Here is a 12,935-nt window from a genome sequence, read left to right as displayed (position 1 = left end):
TTATTCCCTTTAAATCTACCATTAAATCCAGTGTTAACTGAAGACTTACGAGACAGGAATGGCAACAAAAATGATGACAGTTAAGAATGATGGTCCACCCAAAAGCGACAAAAAATTGCAGGCACCAAAACTCAGAAAACGTTTCTTTCTTTCACATGAGTGCATTAAGTACGTCCGTTACAACATGCGATGTATTGAATTACGAAGATTCACATTAGACACACCACATCCATTTGTTACCAAGTGCGCACATTATTCGTGCATTGTGTCTGTACTCCGATTGGTCATTCCACAATAAGTCTCGGGTTCATCTGTTTACATAAGCGTTTACCTCTTGTCCGAAGGCGCCCACTTGGATATTTACAAATACTTAATTATCATTTATTTTAAGTATTAATGTCAATAGTATTATTTATTTATATTTAATTATATGTTAATATTATTTTATAATTCAATACGTCTGTTGTGTGTTGTAACAGACATACTAAATGCGTCCGTCTGGCTGGCGATCCTAACTGGGCCTTATTTTTGGCATAGGACTTATATTATGAACATCCTGAAAAATCACGCTAGGGCTTATTTTCCAGTTAGGTCTTATTTTGGGGGAAATCCAGTAGCTGTAGCCACATTTTTATAACACATACATGCACTCTTGATACAGTAGCAGTGCACATCCACAATCTCCTCAACTCTTCTCTCCTCCAAGTAAAGATACCATCCCAGTGAAAACAAGTGCTTGCTATACAAGCACAGCTTCAGAGACACACCCACATCAAACACACACATGCACACGTGTGCGCACACACACTCGCTCCAACCTGATAGGAAACCCCTCATGGTTAGAAATCTTGGAGCTGTCCCTGCCTGTGTGTACTCATTTTTTAGGTTAGAAAAAAACAACGACTGTATTTTGTGGTTGTTCATTTTGCACTTTGATTTGAGTCTTTTTCTGAGCATAGAGTGTTGAGGGGCTGAGCATGAGTGAACAGGAAGGAGGCAGCAAGCACAACAAGGTCAGGGTCAGTATGGGACTAAGCCCCGGGGGTCTGCCTGGCACCCTGCTGGCATCAGGTGCCCCCAGGTGGGGTAGGTGCACCCTCGCTCCCCTGGGGCATGGGCCTGAAGACCACTCCTTTGGGAGTTTGTTCTTGGACACTACACTCACTGTCATGACCCTGGAGTTTTAAGGGGCTTTGTATCCCCAGAACTTAACATGGTGAATGAATAACACCTAAAAAAACCTTGTCAAAAGTGCATTGAAGAGATGAGCCTTTTACATTCTCTTCGCAGGTCTGTAATTCTGTAAAGTCAGGGATTACCTTTGAATGTTATCTTTAGACCTAGAGGTGTGTCTTATTAACACAGAAATGATGTTCGAGGCTCAGGGGCTCTCCCATGACTAAGAAAATATGCCAACAGGAAGGAAGACAATTTATGTGTCAAAGCTAGAGTTCTCTTTTGAAAAAAACGGGAATTATATTTTTTAATGGTAACATGATTTCAGCAAAGTTTTGTAAACATTCAACCATGTGAGTTGCACTGTCTAAATTCATAGGCCACCAGAAAAGTAATACTCATGTTTGTCTCCTGCTGAAGTCCCACAAAGCCTTTCTCCCTGACCTAATCCCACTTTTGTCCACACTATTGGGTCAGCCAATGCTCAAGCTGGAAGGAAACTTAGGGATGATATCATGTCCATCTTTTTGAACAAATGAGGAAATAGAAACTTCTTGAGAAACAGTCACATTTTCTCCGTAATTTTCAAATGTACATGAGAATGAGTTTCCTCTAAGATGTTCCAAGAAACAAAGAGACAGACTGGTTCCTAGTGGCAATCTGTAATTGTTGAATTATTATACAATTTTGTGTTAAGTCATGACAAATATCCCAAAGTAGTATAAAATATACTACTGGTATCCTAAAACACCATCGGTATTCTTGGTTTTCACTGTCATGGAAATCAGCCTGCCATCATAGGGTTGTTCAATGGAAAAAAATTTTTTGAATGTCAAAAGTAATAAAATTCAATCCAATTAAATTAAAAAATCCTGTGTAAGCACTATCTTCCCATCAGTGGAGGCAAGAGAACTCTCCTTAACACTAATCTTGTGGCATGAGCTTTAAATTCTTTCTTTTACCCTAATAACCCCACCATAGTCATTTTTGACACTTCTGTTTTGATTGAATGATTGATGGAATGATCCGTAATTCTTGCACACTGTTCAAATTGTGTTTTTCTGTTCACCAAGGCAGAGAGTGGCACTGTCTATCGATAAACATGTTGCACATTACATTAACATTTAAAACAGCAGAATAAAGAATCAAGGAGAGATTTGTTCAAAGGCTTGTATTTGCTCTTGAAGGCTACCAATGCCTCCCATGGACAGGAGGTTGCCACAGCTGGAAAATGACCTCTGTCACTGCTGATTCCATTCTTGATTTAGGCCTTACTCGGCAATTGCCCATATGGCTGAATTTCATGCTGTGTTTCCTAAACTGAGCAATCCAGTTAGCACATGAGTTCTGCAGCACGCCCGTTAGATACTTCAGAAGGGAGCCCGCCTAATGACTCAGGGGTAGCATCAGGAAGAGAACAGACTGCCCTGGGCGTCTAGTCCACCGTGCCAGGAGGCTTCCTATCAGATTTTGGGGGGATTCGGACGTGATTAATTTATCGCAATGACAGTTTTTGACTTAATGCCACAGATAAAAGACAGGTCCTGAAATGAACTTAAATCAACAGATTATAGTGAGAGAGAGAGAGAGAAAATATAGCATATTGGTTATAAGTGTGGGCTCTGGATTTAAATCCTGGCTCTGACATTTACTAGATGTGTCAAGTTGGGTGAATTATTCAATTTTCTCATCTACAAAAAAAGGAGAATTACTACTTTTTTTTCTCATCATAAAAGAAGAAAAGTGATGTGTTCGTTTCGGCAGCACATATACTAAAAGAAGAAAAGTGTATACTCTAGGAATATTACATTAAAATATATAAATTTAAAACAACTCTTTCTAGTCCATAATAAGCTGTCAATAATAAGCTCCTATTATAATTACCATAATGAGATGTGGTACAGCGATGGACACTTCTAGTGTTAGTTATATAGATTTGTGTCACTCTATTTTCCTGCCACGCTAACATTTTCATATGTGGTAGTAAAATAGCAACCAACTTTTCTCAGCCATGTGTTCTCAACTATTTGTTCATGCTCAGCTCAGATCTGTCCACACTGTCTGCCTTTAGTTACAGAGACCAATGGAACCACATTTATGAAAGGGTTGTTGAATTTATGGAAAGGTTGTTAGCCTTGTGACTCACAGAGTAAAGCAAATTGACCGTGGAATTTGAACCTTAAATTGTGACCTCGTGGCCTCTTACTTCACAGAGAAAAGGAATCAAGGAAGAAATCTCACAAATTTATATCCAGCCCCTAGCTAGTCAGCACCCACAGGTACCTCTTCACCCTCCTACTTCAGTGGAAGCCCTACACCCCTCCTTCCAAGACTCAGCTCTCTGTCTGCCCAGGAGCCACTCCTGTTTCCAGAACCTTGTTCCAACAAGGTTCCAACCCTCCTTCTCTCTCTTCCATCGTCTGCCTCTCCCTGTCCCAAAGTTCTTCTACTTAAGGTGACCCTATAATATACTATCCCAGCCAGGAAAAGTTAAAGGAAAAGGGGCACTATAAATATTCTGCAGGGAAGTGGGGACTACACCAGGCAAACTTCTCCTCACCATGGAAATATGTTCAACTCTCTCCCGTGCTGAAAACCAAAACAAAGCACAGCAAAACAAAACAAAACAAAAGCAGGTTCTCTCATTTCTCAATGCTTTTCTCTAACTCTACCCAATCTTGTTCCTCCCTTAACAGCAGCGTCTCTAACGTGTGTGGGAGCGTGTTCCATATACTCCATGCACGCCTCTGTCAGGGGCTGTGCAGGTACACGTCACAGCTCCAGAAGGAGTGACTCCTGCCATAATCGAGGAGAAGGTGCCTCCCGGAGTTGTGCCCCACACGCCTAGCCAGACCACACATGGCAGCCCTGCCCACTTTACTGGGGCCTTCATCCTTCTTGCTGTCCCTCACACTTGACCCAGATTCTCAAGCTAGGATTTTTCACTGCCAAATTCCAAATTCCATAAACACATTTCAGGCCTGGTCATCCTTGAACGATCAGCTCTGTGAGTCCTTGGCTCTGCTGGCCACTCCTCTGCTCTTGGATGGGTCTGGAGTCAGACCTCGTGGGATTGGATTCCAACTGTACCACTCAGAGCGTTGTGAGCAAGTTTACTTAATCTGTAAATTGGGAGCCTCTCAACCATAAAATATGGGTAATAATAGTATCTTCTTCATAGGGTTGTCATCAGGGCCAAATGAAATCTAGTTTGTAAAGCTCTCAGCACAAAGCCTGATAGATATAAGGCACTCTAGAAATTTTAAAATGATGATTTTCCACAATGCCACTTTCTCCAGATTTTCTAACTACCTCTTTGCTCCCTTTCCACCTTCTTCACTAATTTCTATACTGTACCTGATCCTTAAACGTTGATGTAGGCCTGTTTCCTTACCTGGGTCTACTTCTTACCTCAGAGGCTGATTGCAAACATTCAATCAGAAAATATGTGCAGAAGAACTTTATAATCTCTAACACCCTCTACAAACGGGAGGCATTCCTATCAAAGCCTAGTCTCTTCTCTGCTCCCTCCTACAGTGCTCCTCTGTCCTAGACCCTCGTCGAAATTCCCTGGGGGGCCTTAGAAAACACCAGTGGCTCTTCTTCCCCCGCGACCTCTCCCCCCTCCACTTGGCACACCCTCTACTCCAGTGCCTTCAAACACCTCACTGACCTGATGATGTCCAATTTCTGTATCTCAAGTATTGACTGCTCTTCCGGGCCTCAGATCTCTACATCCCAACTGACCCATCAGACTTCTCTACATACTGACTCCAAAGTTAACACGTTACAAACTAAGCATCACCTGCTTCTTGAGCAAACCTCCCCCGCTCCCGCGTTGTATTTTTTTGTTCCCATGGTCCGTCCTTGACTTTTTCCCAGCCCTCACCCCCAGTGTCTAAGTCCTACAGATTCTACCCTCATAGGGTTTCTTAAGTCCATCACCCACATTTTTGTCCCCATTCCTACAACTTTAGTTCGTCTCATGACAAGTTCTTCCTGGAACCAACTGCCACCCGGGTAGCCTCCAGCCACCCTGGCTCATACCCTCTAATAAAGTCTGACTAGCAGAGGTTCCAACACACCAATGCATGGAGTTCATTTGTGAAAAGATGTTGAAAATAATGTGTTGAGTTTTTCATAAAGTGATTTATCCCCCCGACTTAAACATTCTCGCATTGTTTGGAGAAAATTTTCTTCCTACTTTTGTGGCGTTAAAATCATTTCTTTTGAAATTGTTCATAGTAGGTCATCATCATCGTCATCATCATTATTTTTTTACAAATTTTTTTACATTATTTTTTACAAATTAGCATTCCTACGTTGGTCTCCAAATATTCTTATAAATGTTTTTTATCAAACTGTATACTTTAAAATGTGCAGTTTATTATGCGTTAACGATAATTCAATAAATTTTAAAACATGTTTTTCAGGTCATGGAATCTGAAAGCTTGTCACATCTGTTCTGCACTGATTCTAGAAAGCTCTTTCTAAAATGTGTAAATTTAAAAAAAAATAAAAAAATAAAAAAATGTGTAAATTAAGCATGTCATCCCCAATAATCATCATCAAAGCTAAAAGCAATTGCACACTTTTATCTGCGTAGCACAGGGCACGACAACTTTGCCTCACCACAAATGTGTGAGGTGGGTTCTATTATCATGCTTATTTCAGAGATGGCACAGGCAGTGGGTCACATAGCTTGTAAGTAGTGGAACTGGGACTTGGACCCAGGTCTGACTCACTCGGAAGCCACTGACTGGTCTTTACCATTATATTTTTGGGCTCTTTGCTTAAAAATCTCTCAGTCACATCTCAAATACTTTAGTTTGTCTCCCTTTGGCCAGTGCTTTCTCTTCCTCACATTTAATTTTTTTTAACCTGTTTTCACCCTTAAATGCCTGCTTTTAAGTTACACCAAAAAACTTGCAAAGCTGAGAATGTGGTTAAGTTCTTTCTGGCCTCCGTGCCTTTGCACGCGCTGTTTCTTCTGCCTGCTGTACCTTGTTCCTGCGTTATCACCTGGCTGGCTAAGTGCTCCCATCCTTGGAAAGTCAGTGCCCTCCTGGGAGAAGTCCACAACCCTGCCCAAACTTCCATCAGAGTCTCAGCCTCAGACGGACCAGGGGAAGATACTGGGGACAGCCGTGGCCATGTGGCATCTCTTTAATGATATGCCTGGGTAGGTATGTATGCTGCTTTGGCTTTTATTTGCACAAGTGTGGCAGGCACCTGGTGAGTGCACAGATAAAGCAGGAAAGACCCAGGTCTCATGCAGCTTGTAATTTAGTTGGGGACACAGCTAATAAACTCGGCAAATAAATAAATGAATGTACAAGATCATTTTACATAGTCATACATTTTTAAAGAAAAAAATAAAAAGGGGGCAATGAAACAAAAAGTGACAGGGGTAGGTGCTGGACAGGGGGAGTGGTCAGAGAAAGTCTTGGAAAAGGTGGCATTTGAGCTGATACCTGAATGAAGAGGGAGCCAGCCAAGTGAAGGTTCTTAGGTACTTCTCACTAAAAGGAAGTGTCATGGAAAAACATCTAAAATCCTAATCTTACCTGATATGCCATCAGAGTCCAGCACATAGTAGGTGCTCAATAAATGCTGTGAGTTGGATTGATAAGTTGAAGAAACTAGGAAGGCTCAATAGCTGGGCTCTGCATCTTTTAGGATTCTCCTAGTATCCCTGTGTTGGGAAAAGATTACAAGATTCCTCAAATTGTCTAGGGTAAGCCAGGAAAATAGTCAGTAGGGAGTTCCTGTGTTTCTGACTTGTAAACAAAACTGCCTCTGGCTCCAGGGTACAGCCAGTTCTGACAGTTTCCAAGTTCTATGGGGATATGGGCAGGAATTTTCTATTTTGTCTTTGTGTCTGGGTTTTTATGAAACGTTCCTCTGTACGCTTCCTACTGTTCTTTTCTCCTTTGTCACTTTTCCATCCCTCATCTTATGCCCAAGTGACATTAGTGCAGGAACATAAGTGCTGCAGTGAGAGCAAGACCCCATGGAAGAGAAAGTAACACAGTAACACAGTAATATGTTACATCTGTTAAAGCCCCGGGAGCATATTTCACAATCCTACTTAGTGGAATTTGTGTCTTGCCGTCCATCTTTAAACAGAACTGAAATCACAAACACTCAGACTGAACAGGAAAATTAAAACACACATGGGTTCTAAACCAGCTTCAAAGTTAAAAAACAAAAAAACGATTCTTTCCTACTCATAGAAAATCAAACATGAGGGATTTCCCTAAAATACTTTATTTTATTTCTTTTTAATAAATTTTGTTGGGGATATTGGGAGACAGTGTGTTTCTCCAGGCAGTTATCCTTCAATCCATTTGTGGAGAGCCCAGCTCAGCTCCAAGTCCAATCACCGTTTTCAATATTTAGTTGCAGGGGGCGCAGCCCACCACCCAATGCGGGAGTTGAACCGGAAACCTTGCTCTCTAACCAACTGAGCCGTCCATCGCCCCCCAAAAATACTTTATTTTTTTAAGTCCTTTACAACATGGCAGCAACCTGAACAAAGATGGCCTTAATGTACACGCTGGTAGTCTGAAGGTTTGAACAGTGAACCCCAGGATTTTCTATTATCATTGAGAATCCCCATTATTCATGACCCTTTTAGCAAATCTTCTTTTCCCTAAACATAGGGAGCTTGGAGCACACTTCATCCCAAATAACTTTGATGTGCTGCATGGAATAAAGTCGAACCCAAAAAGAAGAGGAGTGAGGGACGAAGCAGCACACAGAGTCGGCCAAAGGCGAAGTGAGCAGAGAAACAGGGCCACGGACATAGATGCCCTGGGCAAGAGGCCGAGGATGGTGGTGACCCCTTGGGAAGCTATGCTTCTCTGCCCAGGAGCTCAGGGCAAGTGTCCTTGACCCTCTCCATCATAGCTCTCAATTCAACCATTGGTAAATTATTCCTGCCCCAGGGGAATTACAGCAATTACAAAGTCATGGTCATGAATGAATTTGTGAGGCTGTTTTACTTGCAAGTTTTCAGATTGTGTGGGCTTTAATTAGGTAGCAAAGAGGGCAAAGAAAACCCATGAATATCCCCCCCAAAAATATAATAAAATAAAAACACATTTCTGGACTCCACCACATATCTGCTTGTTTTAAAGACACAGAAAGCGAGGACAAGAGAAGGACGTGACAAGAAGAGAATAGAAAGCAAAAGGAGGGGTGGCAAAAGGGCAGCTGGATGGCATTGCCCTCCCCAGGTGACCTCCAGAAGTCAGGCGTCCTATGGGACTTCAAATACTTTCTGCCATCTGTCCGACAACCCTAGGAGGTCACATCGCTGTACCCATTTTTGTAGATGAAGAATAGAGCTCAGAAGTGAGATAACGTCCTCAAGGTCACTGCAGTTCCTACGCAGGTCTGTTGAATTCTGAGAAGGATTACGAGAAGGGCAGGGAACCATTAGACAAGGTACCAGGTGACAGTTTGCACCAGCTCACTAATGCAGACTTAAGGCCTTAGAAGAACAGCAGCTTTATTCTCCTTTGCTCACGCATATACCCATTCCTCCACAAACAGCAAAAACACACAAGTAGCTTTAGTGACCCAGAAGTAAGTTAGTGGCTTAATAAAAATGCTGACTTTGAGTTTACTTTCTTTTAAAGATATAAGTTATCCATCAAATCCACTCTTGGGTTTGTCTTATTCCTGGCAGGATGTTCCTATTTTCTGTGTAAATATGATTACAGGTAACTCTGCATCATGAAATAGTAAAAGAAATGAAAATCAAACCTTACCATTTATTTAAAAGCGAATCACACCACTAACATTTATCAGCACAAAACGATGGCAAGCTTCAACATACCTCCTGATGCTATAAAGTGCTTGGGGGCCACAGTAGATCTCATGACATTTCACCCTTCTTTTTCTTGCAACCTCCATCCATCGGGTAAAGACATAAGAAAGTTGCCCAATACTCATTGTTCTAAAGGGCCCTAAAGATATGCTTGTCAAATTTCAAATTCAAGTTTTCTTCCAGGCGGAACCTGAGCAAATTGAATGGTGATGCTGTTGGAAGCTTCAACATACTTTACTGACCACCCCCCCACACACACACACACACAATCTAGTGGTTCTTTGGGGCTTGTACTGTATGGTCATTAAATTAACAGACCAGTTTACTGTAAGATGATTCCTTTAGAACATACCAAATAACAGTTATAAAACTACTTTGGGGAGGTTTTGTCGTCGTTGAAGTGTTGTTGTTTTTTTTCTGCCAATACTGTATTTAAACTCCAATTATATTTGCAATTATGTATGCTCTTTTCACATGGGTGTTTTCACATTGCTATTTTGTCCTAGTCCCTGTGGTAAATCAAATGTGTGAAGTCTCAAGATTACAAGGAAATTAGACGAGCAATGATTTTTATGAAGCTAAGTGTGAAATTTAAATCCTTAATTATCAACCATCGGTTCCTCCATTGTCAGAGTTGTGCGGTGGTTCTCAAAACAGCTGTCTGGTGCCCCCCCCCACCCCCATGCTTTAGTGGGTTGGTGTGTCTTTGACCTAGCTTCCTATTCATCCTTTAGTTATAATGCCATGGGCGAGTCTATTTTCATTCTTGTAAAAACTTTTTGCTGATTGCAAGATATGACAAGGCTTTCATATCAAGGGTTGGGACCTACCACTTTTGGCACAGATCATTTTTTACAGCATGGATGCTTTAGCTAAAGCAAGCGGTCTCCTTTCTGCCTTTGCTTTCAGCTCAGCTAACCTGAGTGGCAGTGGTCTGGAATTCACTTGACCTACACAGTCAAGTAAAGGGAAATGTGGGCCTGGGTGGAGGGTGACATTTTGAGATTTTTATCAGCCGACGTATTTCAGAGCCCCATAGACTCAGAGAAACTTGGAGTGGCAAAACCCATAGCGTTCATCTGGTAGGTTTCCAGCTTGGGTTTCTTCCTGCCAGGGATCTGAAAAGATGGTGATGGGGCAGAGGAAACAGAAATCCTCGAGATACTTTCAACACTTTAAAAAGTTTAATAGAAATTGGATATTTATGACTGATAAGCTGCTCAGAGGACTCAAATGTCAGAGTTTGTGGATTTGGATTTGAAGGCATTGATTATCTCATGGGAGAATCTATTAATAAAAACTTAATAAATGCAGTTGAGGAGATACAAATCTTTTAGAAAAATGGACTACATTGGGAAAAGGTAATAAAAATTATGCAAAACCACTGACTGTTCATTGCTTTAGTACAAACCCTTAGCACTTCCCATGAAATGACATGGTGCTAGCTGTGAACAAAGGACAAATTCCTGCTCTTGTGATAACGAAATTCTAGTATGGGGAGACAAAGAATAAACAGGCGAGCAAAAAAAGCAAATAAATAATTGTTAAGGGTTGAATTGTGTTCCTTTCAAAATTTGTATGTCGAAGTTCTAACCTCTATTACCTCAGAATGTGACTGTATTTGGAGATAGGACCTTGACAGAGGTAATTACATTAAAAACGAAGCCGTTAGAGTGGGACCCATTGCCATCTGAGTGGTGACCTTCTGAGAAGAGAAATGAGGCTACACAGAGAACAGCAGGGACGCATGCAGAGCGGGGCGACCAAGATGTGTGCGGCAGGAGGCAGCAAGATGCAGCCGTCTGCAAGCCAAAGAGACAGGCCTCAGAAGGCGCCGAACCTGCCCACCCTCCATCTTGGACTTCCAGCTTCCAGAACTGTGAAAAAAATCATTTCTGTCAAGGCTATGCGTATGTCTAGTCATTATGCAGTACACCTTCAACTTATTCAATGCTATGTGCCCATTAGATCTCAACAAAACTTAAAAAAATATTTTCTGTTGTTTAAGCTACCCAGTCTATGGTACTTTACTATGGCAACCCATCAAAACTAATACAAAAACTAAAACTAAGTACAGCTACTTCACAATGTGTTAAGTGCTGTGAATAAAATGCCACAAGGTGATGGGACAAAGTGATGGGAAGAGGGTTAACTCGGTTGAGAAGGCTTCTCTGGGAAGGGACATTTGTGCTGAGTCCTGATGGCAGGAAGAAAAGCCGCATAAAGAGCAGAGGAAAAAGTGAAGTCCAGAATCTGGACTTTGGGAAAGTTACCAAGGAGATGTCACCAGAGAGGCCTCTGGGACGGGGGTGAAGGGCAGTCTGCTATATTTCCCCAGGCCCAACCTCACCGTGCACTACAGCAGACTTGACATGGTTGTCAAGTGGTCACTTTGTCTCGCAAAATATGGTAATTTTATGTAGTATTTACGAATGTTAATTGTATTCCAAAATTTGTTGTTTTGAAAAATCTCTGTGATGCAATCAAATTAAAATAAAGAGTAGGGGGTAAGAGTTTTCCAAGCAGAGGGACAAACAAGTGCCAAGACCCTGAGACAGGCTCAGGCTTGGTGAGTTCAAGAGGCAAGGAGAAGAGTGGAGGTACTGGAGCTTGGTTCATGTGGAAGAGGTGGCAGCACATGAAATCGGAGAGGTCAGATGGCAGTGTTCGTGAGGGTTTCTGGTGGCCCAGCAAAGGTGTGACTTGATGTTCATGCAGGAGAACATGGGGATTAAGCAGACTGGCTTGGGTTTGATATAAATGTCTCTGGCTTCTACATGGACAACGGGGCCTCAGGGGCCTGAGGAGAGCAGGGAGGTCCATCTGGAGAATTTTACAGTCCCCCAGGTAAGAGGAGACGATGACTTGGACCGCCTGGGTGGCAGGAAGCGGAGGTGGACCTGTGGTTGGATTCTGGACATGTTTTAAGGCAGCCCAATTGCCCCCTACAGTGTCCATGACAGATATTCACATAAGGGAAAGAATTACCGAAAATACAGTGCTACTATTACAGGGACAAGCTTAAATGTCGAAATGTTCAAAGGAACTATGGCCGTGGCGAAAAGGAATGCCAATTAGCGTGGCTGCTGGTGGCAGGTATGTCCAGAAGCGTGCTGCAACAGCACAGACCTCTGCGTCCTTGCTTTGATCTCCCGAAGGACCTGAAATCCTTCTTTCTGCCCCCAAAATCCACCATCCTCCCTGTTTTTTTCTCCCTGGGAGGTCATCCTTATCCTGCCGGCAACACACACACAGGCCAGTCTTTGCGAGTGTGGGGATGGAAACAATTTTGCTCCAGATGATAATTGACAAGGGTGCAATTTGTCCATGGGCAGGTGGCTAGAGGTAATAAAACAGAGTCTGGTTTGGTTCACGCACCTCACCTCCCATGACATGGACAGCTCTGTCCAGCCTCACAAGTCAGGTCTGTTTTTCTCTGCTTTCATCCTGATTTCTGCCCTACTCCAGCAAATCCCATTCTTCTATGTCCGCTCCTGCACGAGGCCGAGTTGTTCATCCTGAATGCAGAGCAATGCTTCTGCAGGGCTCTGCATCTTGGTCCCAGTTTTGGCTGAGCTCTGCGACCCAAAAAGAGGTCTCTACTGTTCAGTTGCTACCAAAATGAACACCAAGTCTCTCCTCGGGAACTGTCCTCTGTTTTCTGCCTATTTCCTTTTGAAGCTCTTGTTCACTCGACTCCAAGCCATCTAGTTTTTCCTGGAGGAATAAAAGGAGTATCTTTTATTTACCCTTCAAAGGTAACCCTTAATAATCACGAGAGCCATTTAAGAGATATACAAGTATACACGGTATCACGTGCTGCGTGCGTCTTGACAGACCCTGCCTAAGTTAGTCTTCTGTCCACATTCTCTGTGAAACCGGGCTGGGACTCCATGGTCTTCTGGACTATCTATTTATACCA

The sequence above is a fragment of the Rhinolophus hipposideros genome, assembly GCF_964194185.1.
Source record: "Rhinolophus hipposideros genome assembly, chromosome: 4".
Classification (NCBI taxonomy): domain Eukaryota; kingdom Metazoa; phylum Chordata; class Mammalia; order Chiroptera; family Rhinolophidae; genus Rhinolophus; species Rhinolophus hipposideros.
This window is presented reverse-complemented; position numbering follows the sequence as displayed.